The sequence below is a fragment of the Pelobates fuscus genome, chromosome 1 (genome assembly GCF_036172605.1).
Source record: "Pelobates fuscus isolate aPelFus1 chromosome 1, aPelFus1.pri, whole genome shotgun sequence".
NCBI classification, from domain to species: Eukaryota; Metazoa; Chordata; class Amphibia; order Anura; family Pelobatidae; genus Pelobates; species Pelobates fuscus.
This window is the reverse complement of record NC_086317.1, coordinates 40,658,391-40,680,640: the sequence shown is the minus strand read 5'-3', so window position 1 is coordinate 40,680,640 and position 22,250 is coordinate 40,658,391.

Here is a 22,250-nt window from a genome sequence, read left to right as displayed (position 1 = left end):
AAACAACCTTACAGTCTATAGGAGGTGGGGCGTAAAACACAACAGGATAGGAGGTAGCAATCAAACAAGGTGGAGTGAAGCAGAGCTGGAGGAGAGAATATAGTGCTGCCCTTTAGGAGAGAGCAAGGGACAGGTACGTCAGGTAGAGGTTACTTTGGGAAGCCATAAGTTTTCCTGAAGAGATGGGTTTTGAGGCACTTTTTAAATGATTGAAGACTAGGGGAGAGCTTGATGGTCGTAGGCAGGCTATTCCAAAGGATAGGAGCCACCCGCGAGAAGTCCTGCAAGCATCAGTTGGCCGTACGGGTGCGAGCAGCAGACAGGAGAAACATAGAAACATAGAAACATAGAATGTGACGGCAGATAAGAACCATTCGGCCCATCTAGTCTGCCCAGTTTTCTAAATACTTTCATTAGTCCCAGGCATTATCTTATAGTTAGGATAGCCTTATGCCTATCCCACGCATGCTTAAACTCCTTTACTGTGTTAACCTCTACCACTTCAGCTGGAAGGCTATTCCATGCAACCACTACCCTCTCAGTAAAGTAATACTTCCTGATATTATTTTTAAACCTTTGTCCTTCTAATTTTAGACTATGTCCTCTGGTTGTGGTAGTTTTTCTTCTTTTAAATATAGTCTCCTCTTTTACTGTGTTGATTCCCTTTATGTATTTAAATGTTTCTATCATATCCCCCCGTCTCGTCTTTCCACCAAGCTATACATGTTAAGATCCTTTAACCTTTCCTGGTAAGTTTTATCCTGCAATCCATGAACCAGTTTAGTAGCCCTTCTTTGAACTCTCTCTAAGGTATCAATATCCTTCTGAAGATATGGTCTCCAGTACTGTGTACAGTACTCCAAGTGAGGTCTCACCAGTGTTCTGTACAATGGCATGCGCGCTTCCCTCTTTCTACTGCTAATACCTCTCCCTATACAACCAAGCATTCTGCTAGCATTTCCTGCTGCTATATTACATTGTCTGCCTACCTTTAAGTCCTCAGAAATAATCACCCCTAAATCCCTTTCCTCAGATGTTGAGGTTAGGACTCTATCAAATATTCTGTACTCTGCCCTTGGGTTTTTACGTCCAAGATGCATTATCTTGCACTTATCCACATTAAATGTCAGTTGCCACAACTCTGACCATTTTTCTAGTTTACCTAAATCATTTGCCATTTGACTTATCCCTCCTGGAACATCAACCCTGTTACATATCTTAGTATCATCCGCAAAAAGACACACCTTACCATCAAGACCTTCTGCAATATCACTAATAAAAATATTAAAGAGAATGGGTCCAAGTACAGATCCCTGAGGTACCCCACTGGTGACAAGCCCAAGCTTCGAATATACTCCATTGACTACAACCCTCTGTTGCCTGTCACTCAGCCACTGCCTTACCCATTCTACAATATTGGAATCCAAACTCAAAGATTGCAGTTTATTGATAAGCCTTCTATGTGCAACAGTGTCAAAAGCCTTACTGAAATCTAGGTAAGCAATGTCTACTGCACCACCCTGATCTATAATTTTAGTTACCCAATCAAAAAAATCAATAAGATTAGTTTGGCATGATCTCCCTGAAGTAAACCCATGTTGTCTCTGATCTTGAAATCCATGTGTTTTTAGATGTTCAACAATCCTATCCTTTAACATGGTTTCCATCACTTTCCCCACTACTGAAGTAAGGCTTACTGGCCTATAGTTGCCCGACTCCTCCCTATTACCTTTCTTGTGAATGGGCACAACATTCGCTAACTTCCAATCTTCTGGGACTACTCCTGTTAACAATGATTGGTTAAATAAATCTGTTAATGGTTTTGCTAGTACACCACTAAGCTCTTTTAATAGCTTTGGGTGTATTCCATCAGGTCCCATTGACTTATTTGTCTTTACTTTTGACAGTTGAAATAGAACCTCTTCCTCTGTAAACTCACGTGTAATAAATGACTCATTTATCCTGGGCAGAGTCATGGGCAGAGCGGAGAGACGGAGAAGGGGCATACCTGCGGATCAGTGAAGAGATATAGGAGGGGCTAGAATTGGTCAGCACTTTATAGGTGTGGATTAGTACCTTGAATTGACTCCTATAGGATACAGGAAGCCAATGTAAGGACTGCCAGAGGGCAGAGGTGTGAAAGGAGCGACAGGAGAGGAAAATCAGTCTAGCTGCAGCATTCATTACAGACTGTAGCGGGGCAATACGACTTGTGGGAAGACCTATTAGGAGAGAGTTACAATAATCCATGCGAGAGATTACTAGAGCATGGACAAGCTTCTTAGTTTGATCTTACATAAGAAAGGGGCGGATACAGGCTATGTTTTTAAGGTGGAATCTACAGGATTTGGTAACAGACTGGATGTGAGGCTCAAATGTGAGGCCAGAATCAAGTATAACGCCAAGACAGTGGGCTTGCAAGAATGGATTGATGTGTGTACCACTAACTTGAAGGGAGACTGAAGGAGGAGGATCAGTAGTAGGAGGAGGAAAGACAAGGAGTTCAGTTTTAGAGAGATTTAGTTTCAAAAAGCAGAAGGACATCCAGTCAGAGATGGAATAAAGGCAAGTACTGGCACACTGCAGGATTTCAGGAGAGAGGTCCGGGGAGGAGACGTATAGCTGAGTGTCATCAGCGTACAGGTGGTATTGGAAAACCTAAATGAGGTATTAAGTTTGCCAAAAGAGGTAGTATAAAGAGAAAATAGAAGGGGACCAAGTACAGAGCCTTGGGGGACTCCAACAAAGACAGGACGAAGGGAGAAGGTATCATTAGAAAAGGAGACACTGAATGAGCGTTGGGAGAGATAGAAGGAAAACCAAGAGAGGACAGTGTCACGGAGACCGAGTAATTGAAGAGTTTGGAGAAGGAGAACATGGTCAACAGTGTCAAAGGCAGCAGATAGGTCAAGAAGAATTAGTATGGAGTAGTGCCCTTTGGATTTAGCTATGATTAGGTCATTAGTCACTTTAATAAGAGCAGTCTCAGTAGAGTGGAGGGGGTGGAAGGAGAGAGTTGGAATTGAGGAAACAAGTCAGCCAGGCAAAGACCAGTCTTTCCAGAAGCTTTGAGAAAAAAGGGAGCAGGGATATGGGATGATAGTTAGAAGGGGAGGACGGGTCAAGAAATTTTTTTTTTAAGATGGGTAGCATTTAAGGGCAGCAGGGACAACACCAGAAGAGAGAGAGCAGTTGAAGATGTGTGTTAAGGAAGGCACAAGATAAGAGGAGAGAGTGAGACGGGACAGAATCAAGCGGGCAAGTGGTGGGGCGAGAGGAAAGGAGAAGTGCAGCCATCTCTTGCTCAGTAGCCTGGGAGAAAGTCTGAAGGGTAGGAAAGGCATGATCCAGGTGTGGTTGAGACATAGAGGTGGTGTGAATTTCCTTAACTGTTCAATCTTGTCGGTAAAGTTGCTTTAGGACTAGAACATGGTGGCTCGAATCTAGTTTTTTTGGTAGTATTACTAATAAGCCCAAATTCAGCAGAATTGTGATTCTGCCGAAACAAATTCTACAAGTCTACTATCTAATATAATTGCTCATTTGACAACTTTACACCAGGAAATGTATTTGAGAAGTGTCCAGTTTCGTGAGTCAGACTAGTAAATCTCACTGCCTTTTAAAAAGACATACAATCGTAAATCTTTTTCTTCAGATTTTGACATGCACTAGGAAATCATGCCACATGTCTTCAGATGCATAAATGAGTTGTAAGTAAAAAAAAAATAAAAAAATAAAGAGTCTCAAGTATAAATACGGTTGTTAGAAATTTTTGAACTCAATGTAACTATTGATCAAATATATTAGAATTGCAAGATTAATTTGTTCTAAAACCATTTTATTTTTCCCGAAATGCCTTCTAATTCTTAAAATGTATCTTTAGACAGCAACAAGGAAGGGTTTTGTCCATAGGGAACTCAACATATGTGTTTAGAATATAGAACAGTATGACACCCATCTCTCTGCTACATGATACATTTTTAATATTATATTTTAGCATAAATGAAGCCTGGTTTCCTATGGGATTTTACTATAGAATGGGTAATCATCACATTTAGTTTAGCGTATGGACATAGTTTTGGATCATGCCAGATAAGTCTTTTCCTGATGTGTGTATAGACTAATGCTGCATTGTCTTTCTCATAGTGCATGCTCTCCCTTATTATTTAATGTAATTTCCACCACAGCATTCTGTTCACAAAACAAAAATCAGATAATATATGCCAAAACTGATAGAAAATAATCAGATTGATTCTATATTTTACTAAGAAATATAAGAAACTTACTTAATGCGATTCCTCACAATGTTTCAATATAGCTTCTGAATCTGTGGTAACTATAAAGTCCTGGCTACCTCTTGCCCAACAAAATACTTCTTTTTATACATGACAGCATCTTACTAGCTTGTGCAATGACAGACCAGCATTGTACACTGTTGCCTAGTTTGTTATCTACAAATGTTCCCAAGTCCTTTATGATATCAATGCAAATTTTCTTGATATACGCAGAATGAGAATGTCCAGCACAAACCTTTAAGTCCACAGATACTTTATTAAGGTGCCAAATAAAAAAGTGACGTTTCAGCCGTCCACAGCCTTTATCAAACCCCTGTGTTGCTCGTACTCTGGCATGGGTATACCTTCTCGAAGGTGTAATCTTTTAGATCACATTGATACTTTCTTTGCTTTTGTATCTCCACCTTGCACAGGAAGTCATTTGTGTTGTTTTCCACCAATCTCTTAAAAGTGGCTTCATACCTGCTGAAAAGCAGAGTTGTCTCTACTTCCTGTATTCCAGTTTCTGTCTCCCTCATCTAGGCTTGTCAGCATTCAATATTTAACAGCATCACCTCAAATACTCCTTATTTATTCCCTTATATTTTTTTCAAAGTCTCCTCCTTCTTGCTCACCAACATAGGTTGTAAATTAACCTTTGGTCCCCTAAGTAGTGTTTCTTCAATGCTCTGTCACAGTCAGACAGTGCAAGTGGTACCCAATATATTGTTTTTGTATTTTTTTCCATTCTGCTCAAACAAGTTTCTTACTCCATAACCCAATTAAGTTATACACACACAAACTTTTAAGGTGAAATGGCGCTAGGCAATATGCACATAAAATTAAGTTATAGCACATTGGCCGGCTCTATCTTTTTCCTAAAATGTCTAATATTTCCCCATTCCTTTTTTTTTAGCTATCTTGCTCTATATCACCTATTCCTCATGCACGTGCTACTATTATTGCACACCCATACACTATTATTTTGCATTTATGCATTAAAAGAGTATATTAATGCTCAATTATTTGACAAATCTTTTGAACACTAGAACAAAATGTGTACAACCAACATGTTTTTGTTTTTTTTACTTTATGTTTCAACAAGGCTGTCTCCGATTCTAAATTACAACACAGTTCAGGATGAAAGAGATTTCAAAAAACCTTGCTGTGTGATCTAAATGTACTTCGTACACCAGGCTCTTCGCACTTCTTTTTTAATTTATCGTCATTAAGCATTGCGTTGGAAATTACTGAAGCGTTATTCCTCGAGTAGTTTTAATCTTTTTATTAAGCTCTTGTACGTCTTGAAAAGTTATTAAAATATGAGTGCACCAAAAGTTCACAAGTTGTATCAATTTCACGGCAGTGATTTATGTGGGTGGATTTCACAGAAATCCTGAGTTTTACTTGTAATTCTAGAATATGAATACGAGAAGACAACCTTTGATTCCCTTCTGACTCGTGCTCTGATGATAACAACAGAATTCTAATGATTAAAACATACATTACCATTCAACGACAGCCCCATACCGTTAACTGTAAAATTAATTAATGCAATACTTCTGGTGTTGAGGTAGAGCTAGTGCATAATAAAACTTACATTTCTACTGACCACTACAGATTTACATTTTTTTTTTTTTTTTTACTGGGCTATACATGGTTATTGGGTCTATCCACGTAAGTTCGATTTCTCAACTGACTTCTGAAGGAAAGGCAATTGATAAAGGTCCGTTTAAGTTGGTTACATCAAGCTGATTCAGACTAGACCTTGTTAGCACTATCAATCTACAATTTTACACTGACAAAAAATAGCCCTCTTAAATTGTCCTGAACTGACCCTCTGCATACTGATTGGCTATTAATTAATGCACCTCCTAATCCAATTTATCAAGTACCAAACAGCATCAATGTGATCATCAACAGTGTGTAGCCTGCAGACAAAAGTTTAAATATGTAAAAAATAAATAAAAACAAATGCTAATTAAAACAAGAAACGAGTGCCTGGGGACTAGTTAAAGAAGACCGTCAGCATTTAGTTATTATTGAATTATTGAATAACCGCTTGTATAAATATAACGCACTAGCGCACTAGCTCTAGGCTGGTAGATAATTTTAGAAAGATTTTATCACCTCTCATTTCCATTCATTTTACTGTGCCAGAACTTGTCTAATTTTTGTTTGTTTGTCCATCAAACATTACACCAGAATGTATCGGTGCTCTATAACTAAGACGATAATATCCAAAATTATAATTTCATATGCATTAATATGCCTTCACTCAAAGGTGCATCACTGGGTATAGTAACTATGACTTGCCCTGGAGACAGTCTAATCTAATTAATGGGCAATTCCTATATTGGTGTATATTGCTGCAATCGTCTTATGCAAAGATAAAAGAAGAAACGTGTATGTAACGTAACTGTACTAATGAATCAGGAAGACAGCCACTCTAGGTGTGTTAACCCTTTAATGAAAACATTCCCATATCTGCAAAATGGCAATGTTTTACATTGTAGGGCTAGAAGGATAGGCCACTGCACTCATTGACCACTTCTTTGGTCTCGATGCCTACAGTGTCCCTTTAAACTAGATGATGCTTTAGTAAAATGTGTGACTGCAAACTACACTAGACAGCATTTCTGTGTATTTTTGACTCATAATACTAAAAGACCAAAAGTGAATGGTATTGTTGTCCTTGAGATTTAATCATTATCTTTTATTAAGTTTAATTAACTCATTATAAGAAGAAATCACCCACTGTAACTGACAACAAAAAAGAATATTGATTTGCGTTACTCGGGAACTACAGTTCCAGACACCCAGACCACTTCTGCCCATTGGAGTGGTCTGGGTGCCAACTCCCATCACCCTTAACTTTGCAATTGTAATTATTGCTGTTTTTATAAACTGCAATAATTACCATGGATGGTTAAGCCCTCCTCTAGTGGTTGTCTATCACGGGGAGGTCTAATGAGCGCATGCCCATTGTCATGCATGCGCATTAGGTATTGACATTGGAGGGGAAGGAGTGTGGGTGGAGCCTGACCCAGCGCCTAGGGACATCGGCGCTGAATTCAGGTAAGTCACTGAAGGGTTTTAACATGGGATGGGGGGTGGGAGGAAGGGGGGGATTTGTTTTCCTGGCACTGGAGACTCACTTTAAGTATGTTACTTATTTAAAGGACCACTATAGTGCCAGGAAAACAATCTTGTTTTCCTGGCACTATAGTGTTAATAGGTCAACCCCACCCTCATGGCCCCCTGAAGGTGGAGTAAGGGGTTAAATTGTTACCTTTCTCCAGCGCCGGGCTCCCTCGACGCTGGGGACTCTCCTCCTTCTTCCGACGTCATCAGCTGAATGCGCATGCGCGGCAAGAGCCGCACGCGCATTCAGTCAGTCCATAAGAAAGCATTTCCCAATGCTTTCCTATGGACATTGGCGTCTTCTCACTGTGAGAATCACAGTGAGAAGCGCAGAGGCGCCTCTAGCGCATGTCAATGAGACAGCCACTAGAGGCTGGATTAACCCATATGTAAACATAGCAGTTTCTCTAAAACTGCTATGTTTACAGCAGGCAGGGTTAACCCTAGATGGACCTGGCACCCAGACCACTTCATTGAGCTGAAGTGGTCTGGGTGCCTATAGTGGTCCTTTAATGTTGGGGTTTCAAAGCCTAGTAGGTAACATGCTTTCATTACTTTTCAAACAATGAAATGCAACAGTAGCAACATATTAAAAGAATGTTCCTTGATGGGCAAAGGGTCCATTGAAAATTACCAAATTTCAACTGCACTGGAAATCCTCATGTTTATTAAAAGCAAATGTAGCTGGAATTCGGTCAGCCTACGAGAATCTGCAGCAACTGGACAGCTGCATTCGGTGTCCCAATAAAAATAGGGGATATTGCATCCAAATTCTCTGGAAAATTATAGGATTTGGAAGATTCACAAAGCACTGATATTTATAAAATTTGGGGTAGAATGCACATTTCCAAATCATCATTCACTTTCTTTCATGCAAGTGAATGGTAATTGTAAATACTCATTTCCTACTTCCAGTGCTAGCAAATAGTTAAAAAAAAAAAAACTCCTCAGTAGAAGGCTTACTATCCAGCCACCTCATTAAAAAAAGTTTATTTTATTTTTTTATTTATACATAAAAAAGCCTATGGTGTCAGTAATACCTCCATACTACTATCATGGGGGGTATTTTACCTCCAAATTTACTAACATGTTAAAAGTAGCAACTGGGCAGCCTTTGCTGCCCAATCTCTAAGAAAGGTCCCATCCTCAGAGGTTAAAGAAAACCATCAAGGTTATGTACTAAAATGAGAATTCCCTGGAAATCAAACCGAATTTCCCATTCATGTCCAAATATTTGATTTGTAGATTTTTTTTTCTAATTTGTCCATCTTATCCTAAATTCTTATATTAATTTTGAATTCTCAGTTATTGTCACTGTAGTGTATAAACCTGCATTCTTCGACACTGAGTATTTTTTTTGCTGTTTTAAAACCACTTGTATCTGCCTTTTACCTTAGACCAGGTTTCCTCAAACTCCGGCCCCTCCAGACGTTGCTGAACTACAACTCCCATGACTCTCAGCCTATCTATTTAAGTCATAGAATCATGGGAGTTGTAGTTCAGCAATATCTGGAGGGCCGGAGTTTGAGGAAGCCTGCCTTAGACTATCTCACCTTTCTCATCCTACTGCACTAGTGTCAACAGTGGTGTGACCAAAGCGTAAGGTTGTTGCTGTGTAGGGAAAAGGTACATCCTGCGGTATCCCAATTAATGATCGTATTCCGTATCCCATGCTTTTTTGTGTTCATTACTGTTACATTTGCAAGTTCCAGATGTATGAGTTCCTATCAAACTTCATTCCCTGCATTATCTATCATTTGATGAGGTCCCATCTAGCATTGTACCCTGATAGTCAAAACGTATTTGCCGAAAATGCCTCTGCAGTTTGTTTTATTTTTATGGATTCTCCTTTTGGAGTACATTTATTTTATACACTTGAATTTAATATTTGATATTTTTCAACATACCAGAAAACCATTCAGCCTCATAAGTGTTGTGTAGATGATGATGTTGTATTACCCTGTACATAAAACCGCTTGCAATGACTGGCAATCATTGGATGAAGCTGTGTTTGCTGTAATTCTATGCCATTGCAGCTGGCAAAAAGATAACTCAATGAGAAAACCGGAAGCTGAGAGTTACAGCCTCACCTTCCACTAAATAGGCATTACAGCCATTATAGAGTTTAGAGTATTTTTATTCTGAATATGGAATGCAATCTTAAAAGGACATTTTAAAAAAAGCATAATATTTCTATGAATTTTGTGAGAATGGGTAAATTCTTGTCAATTCTCATATTACTAAAGCCAATTCCATTTGGAATTTGTAAAGCCCCATCAAATCAGCACCTATTAGTTTAAAATCAGTTCTTTTCACATTGGAAACTATGGAAAACATAGGATCTGCAATACCTTACAAAGCACCAATTTTAAACAAAATCATGACGAATGCGTCCATTGGGATGCACATTTTAAAATTCCAGTTCACTTTTTTACAGACAAATGTTCCTTTTTGTACTATTTTCCCAATGCCAGCACTAGCAGCCAGTTTGCAATTTATTTTTTAATTTAAATTTTTTTATTTTTAACTTAGCGGTGCTAGGGTTGAGTTCTGTGGCGGCTTGTCAACACTTGATAGCCGCACACATTAAAATGTAAAAAAATATATGGAAGTCAATATGATCCCCATATAATCACATGGGAGGTTTTAATGCTACCTTATACCCACCCTTGCCATGTAGCTATGCAATTTTATTAAATCTAGCGAATAGGTCTGTACAATACCAGGACGGGTCCTGTCACTGGTATCCTGGGACAGAAATTAAATAAAGGTCACTGTCTACCCTTTGCTTGCTCCCACCATGGCCAGAGGATAGGAGCTCTAGGATTAAATAAGGGGGGAACATGCTAAAGTCCCCTCCTGTCCCCACACATGATCAGCAGGTAAAAAGCTAAAGATATAGTAACTGGGTGGACACTAGATTGTTCCCACCAGTCCCAATACATAGGCAGCTAGTGGGACATTTTTAATTATTATTATTACTGGTATTTATAAAGCGCCAACAGATTCCGCAGCGCTGTACCATTAGTGGAGAACATACACTATACACACACACAAATACAAAAGGTAGAGAGGGCCCTGCCCGTAAGCTGACATCTAGCCATTTAAGCTCTTTCATACAAAGTGCATAGGTAGATAGCCCGTGAGCTTACAATCTAAAGGATACCGTTGGGATCTGAGACATGTGGTAGCAGGGGAAATTTGGGAGTGATGGCTAAACAAGGAAACAGAGAGTTGCAGATATTGGTAGAATAGAGAGGGAATGAAGAGGCAAGTGAGTGATAATTTTAAACAGCTGGAGGAGCATGCTATAAATTTAGGGGGAACCTGGGTGGGTTGAGCCGAGTAGAATTGTAGACGCTTGCAGCAGGGATCGTGTGGAAAATGGGCCTAGAGAGGGAGTAGAGATAAACAGTTATATCAAGGTATTTAATGCTAGGAGTGGCAAGCATGGGGGGAGGAGTGGAAGGGGACAAGAAACAGTTGTGGTTTACAATTCAGAATTTTGCCAATCAAATCCTAGCAGCCAGATTATTAATGAATGCATGTAGCTGCAAGTACAAGATACTAAAGTAATACACTATAGATAACAGTGAAAACATTATTATAAAGAAGTAATCTAGTGGCAAAGGTGAAAGAAATCCGATGGAGCATCTTCTGAGTTCCAAATTTGTAGCTTAAAGCTGAAGGGTGGTGGACATGCCATTGTTCACAGATGACCACCCAGCTTCTGGATATATATATATGCCCAATTTCTTAGCAAAGATAATTTAACATCTCCCAGACAAGATGCATGACCAGCCAGCAAAGATGATGCATTCCCTTAACTAAAGGGAACATAGAGCCCTATTTCTGGGGATTAAGTAGATGTGAAGATACTTACAACTGACATCTCAAATATTAGTTCCAATCTCCCCTGGTGGTTAAAGGTTCTCAAACTCCTGGCTACCCCCAGTATAAAAAACCCAACCCCCTCACCCTAATAAAAGTGTGCGAGTCAAATCTAATATCTGCATAGAGGAACGTCATACTTACCTTGAGAAGTTAAGTATTTTCTTCTTCAGCCCCCAAAAAGGACAAATAAAATGTTTATACCCGTGCTAATAAAATAAAAAAGACCTGAATCAGAATGGAAACCTGATATATGATAAATGACTAGCTCGTCAATGTCTGTAATTTAATAATAATTTTAAAATTATTGTAAATATGGTAAAGCTAGAAAATCATAAGGTGCATGCTTCATTTGTTTGCATTATATTGCCTTTATTTATTTGTTTTCCATTTAGCGTGTTTCTTGGGGGGTAGTTAATTTAAGTATTACACGCACTCAATTGCAAGTTGACTTGGCTAAATTAACGTCAAAATAGTTAAGTCCGAAAAGTTCACAATCAGCAATATTTCTAACTTTAACCTATGCTGTTTTACAAACTTGTTTTTTTAATTCAACATAAAAATATGTGAAAAAATATCCACATTTCCCAGATGTGAAACACAAATAGTGATAAATTAAGGAAATAAATGAAATTTGACTTGCAGCCTTCCTTAACATTCCCTTAGTGGGTGATCCACCTTGACTTTATTTACATTAATTTTAATAAAAGCACTGATAGTGACATTGATGTGCCTTATTAGCTTCAGTACGGCAGTGTGAGTAAGTCATATGGGATCAGAATAACACAATTAAATGGTGCTTCCCAGAGGTAAACTACCTCACTGTTCAACATTTAATTGCATTCTAATTGAATTCTTATTGTAGTGGGGTTAATTTCTGAATGATCCAATTTAAATGGTTTTCACTGTTATATTTATACATGGAATTGTGATTTATGGTGAGTTGATAGATGACATAAAAACTTGTAGCTAATATAGCCAAGTTTGGAAAACAAAACAGCTTGGCTGTCAAGACCTTTGACTCACCAAAAAGTGTTCCATTTTGTTATAAAGAAAAAAACAAATTACACTTACAATAAACTACATTCAGACTATCTATAGGAATCCTCAAGATTCCCGAACCATCCTGCTTTTATTCAATTGCTGTTTTGGACATTGTTTTCTTTGGTAGGGAACCACCAAACTGCATGGAACGAGCAAATCGTCTATTGCTCTAAACCATTTTCCATTTGTTTGCCCTTACTTTCATCACAGTAGGGATTGCGCCGCACAAGCAAAAGTAGAGCTAACTGGCAGCTCTAAAAATTATAAGTGTATCACTTTCTCCATATTCAATTTCTCAAGATGTACTATAATATATACTTCTCACTTATCCCATTTCCTTCTCATTTCATATACCATTTGAGAACATATCAAAGCACTACTCCAATTTTCTACTACGTTAAACAATTACCGGCAAATGTGGAGACACTTGAAACTAACATCTAGACACTTTCAGACCACATAACTAGAGTGAAAAAAGACATGAGTGGGGCCCAGGTTCAGTTGGAATCTTGCGTGACTTCTACAGTACATGTGCCTCCTATGAGTCCCTTCAGTCAGACAATCAGCCTTGAAAGACAGCAGTCACAAGAAATACATTAAAATCAGGAGATTCTCCCAAACCATTAAAGCGACCAGCTATTTATACCTTTACTCTCACACTATTTATCAGCTATTATCCCAGTAGAGGCAGCATTTGTTGTTTTAAGACCACTGAAGATTGACACCACTGGCTCTGGGGATGTAATTGTGCAGGACAGGTTGATTAAGTACAAATGGGGGTCACCTAGATATTGATAACCACAAAAGATGGTAAGCTAGTTAAGCTAGTTGATTCTTCAGAACCAAACACTTGCAAACACTGGGACTGTCCTTGCTTACTTTAATCGGGCACAGGTCTTCCTCTTCTCCTGCTGAGGATGTGGACAGTATTTCTCTGTTTGTGCCAGCAGTAGGTGGTAGTAAGCCAGCAATACTTGTGTACTCTGTATTATGTGACTTAAGACCTATCTTTTCCAAATATTAGTAACTAATTTACTTTACAATATTTTAGTTCTCCAGCTTGATTTATATTTGCTTATCAGTTTTTCCTAACCCCCATTGTTTATTTAGGACATATGAAAGGTCTTTGCATGTTACTCATATTTCATCTACCTCTTACATATTCTGGATCTATGACAATGTGTTAGCTTTCCATATAGATTATTTGTCTAAATTCAGTTCCTGTGTCAGCCCAGTCAGTTTTATATTTTTACTACAGTTAGAATGTTCACTGAGGGCTTTGTTTAACTTGTTTTAAATTTAATTAAAACGTATAGCTCTATTTACATGCTATTGTTATATTCACCGTTTTGCCTGATTTTAATTTTTTTTTTCAAATGAACAATAAACTCAAAAAAGCAAAAGCATGTGGGGTATATTAAAACGTATAATTTTAAAAAAGCCAGTTTTAATAAGATTAGGGCAGCTCTACAACATATCGACTGGCATAAACTCCTTAGTGATAAAAACACTGAGGAAACATGGAAAGTATTCAAACAAATATTAGAAAGGTACATTTCACAGTATGTACCATTGGGTAATAAATATAAAAGAAACAAATTATAACCAATGTGGCTTAGTAGAGAAGTAAAACAAGAGATTAAAAATAAGAAAAGGACATTTAAAGCATTTAAATCAGACAAATCAGAGGCATCCTGTATAAGATATAAGAAAGCCAACAATACTTGCAAAAAGGCAATTAAAGTGGCTAAACTAGAAAATGAGAAATTGATAGCCAAAGAATGCAAAACCAACCCCAAAAATGTTTTCAAGTACATTAATTCTAAAAAAACAAAACATTAAAGTGTAGGTACACTGAAAACAGAGATGGGTCTGTTAGTTAATGAAGACCAGGAAAAGGCAGACATTTTAAATAACTATTTTTCTTCTGGATATATTAATGAGGATCCTATGGCAAGAGATATGCATATGATTGCTGCAACAAACTTGCAGATAACTTGTGATTGGATAACTCGAGACAAGGTGCTACAGCTATTAAAGAAAATTTATGTAAATAAAGCTCCAGGGCCTGACGGTATCCACCCACGAGTACTTAAGGAGCTAAGTGGGGAAATAAGTGAACCTCTGTATTTAATTTTTCAAGATTCTTTTGTTTCAGGTATTGTACCAGAGGATTGGAGGAAGGCAGATGTTGTTCCTACATTTAAAAAGGGTTCAAAATCCTTGCCTGGGAATTATAGACCTGTGAGCTTAACTTCTGTGACTGGGAAATTATTTGAAAGGCTATTAAGGGATAATATTCAGGAATTCATTGGGAAGAACTGTGTTATTAGCAATAATCAGCATGGTTTTATGAAGCATAGGTCATGTCAAACTAACCCAATTGCATTCTACAAAGAAGTAAGTAGAAGTATAGATTAGGGTGTTGCAGTGGATGTGATCTACTTGGATTTTGCCATGGCATTTGATACGGTTCCTCACAATAGGTTAGTCTTCAAACTAAAAGAAATTGGTCTAGATGAATATTCTTGTTCTTGGGTAGAACATTGGCTTAAGGATAGAGTACAACGAGTTGTCATTAATGGTACATTTTCAAGCTGGACAAAAGTGGTAAGTGGTGTCCCTCAGGGTTCTGTTTTGGGACCGCTTCTATTTAACATATTTATAAATGATCTTGAAATGGGCATTGAAAGCCATGTATCAGTGTTTGCAGATGACACAAAACTTTGAAAAGTAATACAATGTGAGCAGGATATTGCCTTGCTGCAGAGGGATTTGGATAGATTGGGGGACTGGGCACTAAAATGGCAGTTTAAATTTAACGTAGAGATATGCAAAGTTATGCACTTTGGGGTTAGGAATGCACAAGCAATTTACACCCTAAATGGTAGTGAACTAGGGATAACCACACAGGAGAAGGATTTGGGAATTGTTATAGACAACAAATTAGGCAGCAATATGCAATGTCAATCTGCCATTGCTAAGGCCAGTAAGGTTTTGTCATGTATAAATAGGGGCATAAATTCTCGAGATGAAAATATAATTTTGCCTCTTTATAAATCGCTGGTGAGACCACACCTTGAATATGCTGTGCAATTTTGGGCACCTGTTCTAAAGAAATATATCATGGCACTAGAAAAAGTGCAGAGACGAGCTACAAAATTGATAAAAGGAATGGAGCATTTTAGTTATGAAGAAAGGTTAAAAAATGTAAATCTCTTTAGTTTGGAAAAACGGCGTCTGAGAGGGGATATGATAAAATTATACAAATATATTCGGGGCCAGTACAAACCATTATCTGGAAATCTATTCATAAACAGGGCTACACGTAGGACACGAGGTCACACATTTAAGCTGGAAAAAAGGAGATTTCATCTAAGGCAAAGAAAAGGTTTTTTTTTACAGTAAGAGCAATAAGGATGTGGAATTATTTGCCTGAAGAGGTGGTTTTATCAGAGTCTATACATATGTTTAAACTGCAATTGGATAAATACTTGCAAAAACATAACATACAGGGAAAACATTTCTAATTAATTAGCTGCTTGATCCAAGGAGACATCTAACTGCTATTTTGGGGTCAAGAAGGAACTTTTTCCTAGTTTGTTGCAAAATTGGAAGCGCTTCAGACTGGGTTTTTGGCCTTCTTTTGGATCAACAGCAAAAAACTAATGTGAGGAAGGCTGAACTTGATGGACGCAAGTCTCTTTTCAGCTATGTAACTATGTAACTATGTAACAAATAATTGAACAAAAAAATAAACAAAATAGATTTTATATTATTCACTGACAACTGTAGAGAGCAGACAAGGGTATTTTTCACATTTCAGATAAAAATAAGAGAATCTAAAAATATCGAGTTCAGCTAAGCTTCATCTTGGCTATTTTGGCCTAAAATGTTCAATTACTTTTTAAAATGCTCAAAAAAATCCCAATTTAGTGAGCAAACCCCAAGATGGTCAAAACATGTTTCCAAAAATATATCTTTTTGTTTTTGCAGATATTCAGTAGAGTGATAACGAGCCTTTATCGGGCTAAACAAATTCTAGATGCTTGAACAGGTGTGAGAAATATTTTAACACTTGACTTGTGCCATTAAATACAGTGCTGAGGTGTGCAAAGCAGAATCCAGAACTGGCTTATAATAGTTTTAACAGGGGAAAGCTATTCTGGAATGTATTCGAACAAGCCTTGGTTGATGTACAGTACAGTAAACTGAAAGCAGACTTCTTGGTAGGCGTCTTTATGAGAACATATGTTAACTACTAAGGAAATGGAAACAAAAAGAAAATAACTAAAGCAGAGAGTTGAATCTGGATAGAATTCATATAAAAGTAACTCTTTCATCTGTATTCCGATTGCCATTGTCCCTGAGTACATTTTGACGTGTCACTGATATGAATCGGGACCAGTTGAGGCAGGATTATTGTTATTACTTTATTATAAAGTGAATTTCAGGTTTGAGGTCAGAGTAGCTGATTTGAACGCATGACTAACTTACAGAATTTTTCAAGTTTTGCTATGTTGACCATAAATTTGAAATTTTAAAATTAACTTTAAATTCACATTGATTTCTCACTTTAGTGAACAAACCTGGTAGATGGTGGTAGGACATATAAAGTGGTATTGTAGTAACAGAGTACCTCAACTAAGTCTTTAAAGGGACACATCTAAATAAAGCTGTTGTGGTGCCAGAAGGCGCACTCTTACCGTAAGGGGTTAAATGGTTTTTGAAGGGTTTAACCGCAAAGAGTTCCTCCAGCGCCGATCCTCGGATCCCCCAGGCAGCATCCGGCTTCTGAATCCCAGTTTCAGGAAGTGTGGATTGCCACCTGGCAGGGCCCCACTGTTTGGTTTAGATGATGTTGTTATGGTGCCTAAACTTTCCCTTTAACTATAACACCAAGGTATGTGGCTGGCTGCAGGGGGAAGATCAAATCCAACAAGATCAAATATATCATTGAAAACAGAATATTTCTATATCCAGAGAAACCTAGTGTTCCTAGAAAATTAACATTCAAATTGCATTATTTTACTGAATTATTGAAGGACAAAGGAAACAAACAGGTCAATGTATTCAGCACGAAAAAAAGAAAATTACAATGAACTAACTCAACTTCGAACACACAGCACTGTCTTGCTTTTTTCCAGCATAAATCCTACACCAGGCAAAACATTTTAGCAACCTTACAATTTTTGTACATGGATTCTCATCTACAGTAACATATGACATAGTCATGGAATAAGGAAGATTTACTATGAGAAAAAATGAACTTTAACCAGGGAGTTTGAGATAACAGTTACATAATGAATCATGCTTCTCTGTTTTAAAATATTTCTATCAACTCAACATACCCCAGTGAAAATAAAACAGCCCATATGATCCCCAAGAAATGTATGGCAAGGTATCTACAGGTCTTATGGCTCTAGTACAGGGGTATGCAACCTTCAGCAGTCCAGATGTTGAAGTCGACATCTCTGGAATATGTAGTGCACAATATATTGATGGGTTGCCTACAACTGCTACAGTAAAATGTGTGGGGTTTTAAACTTAATAGGGCCCTATAGCCACTAGAACCACTACAGTTTAATGTCTCTGCAGACTTTTAAATGTAAACGTTTTCATTGTTGCCCAGCAACCTCTCTAGGTGCAGTCTCTCAGACAGCCACTAGAGGTGCTTCCTATCTCAGTGCTGCAATCAGGGCCGGCCTTAGGTGTTCAGGAGCCCTGTGTGAGCCAATTTTGTGGCGCCCCCCGCCATCTTTGTTTGACCCCCTCTAGACAATTTCAGGCACATTCACAATCTGTCGCCTGCACCCTCTTCAATAAAACCTTGCCCTCTTCATCAGCCCCCTGCCCCCCTTCATCAGTCCCCTACCCCACTTTATCACCAGTCCCCTGCCCCCTGTTTATCACCAGCTCCCTGCCCCCATATATCACTAGCCGCCTGCCCCCCTTTATCACTAGCCCCCGGCCCCCTTTATCACTAGCCACCTGCCCACTTCAATTAAACACAATCGTTTTTTATATATATATATATATATAAAAAGGAATAAAGACAAGCACTTACATTAAAGGTTGCTGCTCCCTGGATCCAGCTGTCAGTTTTTCCCACTCTGCCTGACGTGCCGACTGAAGAGCACCTGCCACCCTGACACCTACTGAGCGGATCCTTCTGACGTCAGGCCCCCACGCTCCTCCTCCACGCTCCTCCTGCATTCCAATTCGGGACGGTTTGTCAGTAACCGACTGCGAGCTGTGTCGGTCACCTGGCACCCCTGTTTCCATGGTGCCATGTGCAGCCGCACAGCTCACACACCCCAAAGGCCAGCCCTGGTTACAGTCACACAAAAAGGCAGACAGTCAGGCACAGTTACAGTCAGACACAGTTACACAGGCAGACGGTCACACACAGAGTACAGTCTCACACACACACAGGCAGACAGTCAGACACTGTTACAGACACTCACACACAGACAGAGTACAGTGTCTCTCTCACACACACACAGGCAGACACTCACACACAGAGTACAGTCTCACACACACACAGACAAACAGATAATCACACACAGAGTACAGTCTCTCTCTCACACACACACACACAGGCAGACAGTCAGACACTGCTACAGACACTCACACACAGAGTACAGTTTCATACACACACAAACAGACAGTCACACACAGAGTACAGTCTCTCTCTCTCTCACACACACACACACACACACACAAACACGCAGACAGACACTGTTACAGTCACACACAGAGCACAGGTTCACACACACACAATTACCTGGACGGGAGGAGTGGAAGCAGGCATTCTTTTCTATGCAGCAAGTACTTGGAGCTTCAGTAAGCTGCAAGCTTTGCCCCAGCTGCCTTTTAGCCCCACCTCCTCCATGCGGTAAGTTCTGCCCCCGCCGTCTGGTAAGCCCCGCCCCTTTACTTTCATAGTTCCCGGTGGGAAATAATGAACTCTCCAACTGGGGACTTCCTTCAGCTCCCCCTGCACTCACCCGGCCATGTGCGAGCTGTGTCGGCCACATGGCGCCCCCTGCTCCATGGCGCCCTGTGCAGCCGCACAGCTCGTACACCCCTAAGGCCAGCCCTGGCTGCAATGTGTGCAGGACCTATGTTCATTGTCTCCACGCTCTGCATGGAGATACTCAAAACCCCCCATAAAGATGCATTGATAAGATCAAAATTCATGCTGGAGAAAAATAATCACCTCAGCTACTGTTCCCTCCAGGGGTCAAGTCCTGAGGAAAAAAGTTTAGGAACTCACCCAAGACCCTCAATATGCATATATATTTATATATATATATTTCATATTGTTCTTTCCCTCCCTCCCCTGTCCCATAGTGTTCTTCCACCCCATCTCATTGTGTTCCTTACCACCCCTTGTCCCATAGTGTACCTTAACACCCTCCTCCCCTGTGCCATAGTGTTTTTCCTCCCCTCCCCTCACCCTCCCCTGTCCCATAGTGTTCCTTACCACCTCCCTCCCCTGTCCCATAGTGTTCTTTCCCACCCTCCCCTGTCCTATATTGTTCTTTCCCATCCTCCACATAGTGTTCTTTCCCTCCCTTCCCTGTTCCATAGTGTTCTTCCACTCCCCGTCCCATAGTGTTCCTTACCACCACCACCCTCCCCTGTCCCATAGTGTTCCTTACCACCTCCCTTCCCCTGTCCCATAGTGTTCTTTACCACCTCCCTTCCCCTGTCCCATAGTGTTCTTTCTCCCAACCCTTTAGTGTTCTTCCTTACCAACCTCCTTCCCTGTCCCATAGTGTCCTTCCACCCCCTCCCCTGTTCCATAGTGTTTTTTCCCTCCTCCCCATAGTGTTTTTTTCCCTCCTCCCCCATAGTGTTCTTCCACCCTCCCCTGTCCCATAGTGTTCTCCCCCTCCCCCAGTCCCATAGTGTTCTTCCTTACCACCCCCTCACCCCTGTCCCTTAGTGCACCTCTCCCCCCAACCCCCCTTGGTCCCTGGTGTGTCTCCTACCTCTCTTTTTGCATGGCTGAGTGGAGCAGACCACGATACAGGAGCATCAGTTTCCTGTGCCCAGCCAGACTGACAGGAAGTGCTCTCTCAGTGACTCACTTCCTACCTTTAGAGAGAGAATTGATGTGAGTAATCTTGGATTAAGATAAGCGCGCTTTCAGCTGGTAGGCCAATTGGGCACCTGCTTTATTGCCGTAAGAGAAAAATTTGTGTTTGCATTTCCGAAGCAAGTATGTAGTTTTGGCAAGTTCTATTCCCTGCAATTTATTATGTAATAGTCGTAATTTGGTTTGTGTACTCGGCGAGGGGTCGTGTTTGTTTTTATGTGTCAAGTCAGCGAGTTTGTTGATCGTGCCTGTGTATATTTTAGTCCTTTGCATTTTTGCAAAACTAGCCACTTTTATGAAGCTCCCTCTAATTACAGCCTTAGTGGCTTGCCATAAATTTTCTACGCTAGTGTCCAGCGCGTAGTTGTGTTGAAATAGTCAAGAAGATCTTTCTGTATCTTCTCCACAATGGTGTTGTCATGTAGGAGGGTGTCGTTGAGTCTCCATGGACCTGTGCTTTGGGTAGGGAATTGTTCCATTAGGGAGAGGACAATTGGGGCATGGTCCAACCATGTTATCAAGCCAATAGTGGTACTTATGACTTTGGCCATTAGTGGGAGAGGGAGTAGGAACCTATCGATCCTGGTGTCGGAATTGTGAGCACAAGAGTGAAAGGAGAAATCCTTTTCGGTCAGATATAATACTTTCCATGCGTCCAAATAGTTGTGTTGGAGGAGTTTGTGTCTTAATTTGGAAGAAGAGGTGTCTTGTTTTTTTTACTAGAGGTTCAGGAGACCCTATCTGCTGCTGAAGTGTCGAGGGTGTGATCTAGGATGATATTTGTGTCGCCTCCAATGATCACCTCCCCAAATATGTGGAGGGTTGCTAGGAAGAAGATTTTGCCCAGGAATGCTTGTTGGTTATCATGAGGGCCATATATATATATATATATATATATATATATATATATATATATATATATATATATATATATATATATATATATATATATATATATATATATATATATAAAAGTGTAGGGTTCATTGTTCACATAACATTACAGTAGTATGTATCCCTAACTTTCTTGACCAGTGAGAAAGAGAAAGCTCCGCTTATCAACACTGAGACTCCCCATTTCTTAGTTTTGAAAAACATGAATGGAAGTTGTGAGGGTACTGTTTTGAATCAAACTTTGGTCTGTTACCCCATTTAAAGTGTGTTTACTGACAGAAAAACACATGGGCATTGTATTTTTTTTGCTTCAGAAATGGCTAACCTACGTTTGTTTGAGGAGTTCAGCCCTTTAGCGTTAATTTAGACTGTATTAGCAAGAGTGGGATGAGCGCGGGATGTGCCCTTTGCCGGGCGTGTTCTCTTCTCGTTTAGCACCATGTCCCCAACGGGGGGAAACCATTTATTTTTTTTTTTATTGTTTTTTTATAAATATATTTTTGAGGGTTTTTATATTTTTTTGGTAATTATTTTTGTATATTTTTGTCGGGTCCTGTAAGCTGTTCAGTGTGAGAACGGGACACAGAAGGCTCAGGCCATAGAGCTCTTTGGCACCTGGCTTATATAGTAGTTGATCCAGTTTAAGATTGTCCAAACCTGTCGGAGCCATCTGTCTCTCAGCTAGTCTCCTTTTGGACTCCCCACCTTCAGCCTGTCCCCCCCATCTCCCTCTTCTTTGAGTGGCATTCATTATACACAACATGCAGAGATAGGCCATCTATATACCCTGGCAAGGGTTGCTCCTCTGTTTGCTGTCTTGGTGTCAGCGTGGGATCAATAAGTTCCTGTGGACTCTGGAGCCCCAGAGAATTTAGTAGGAGTAATGGGGCATTATA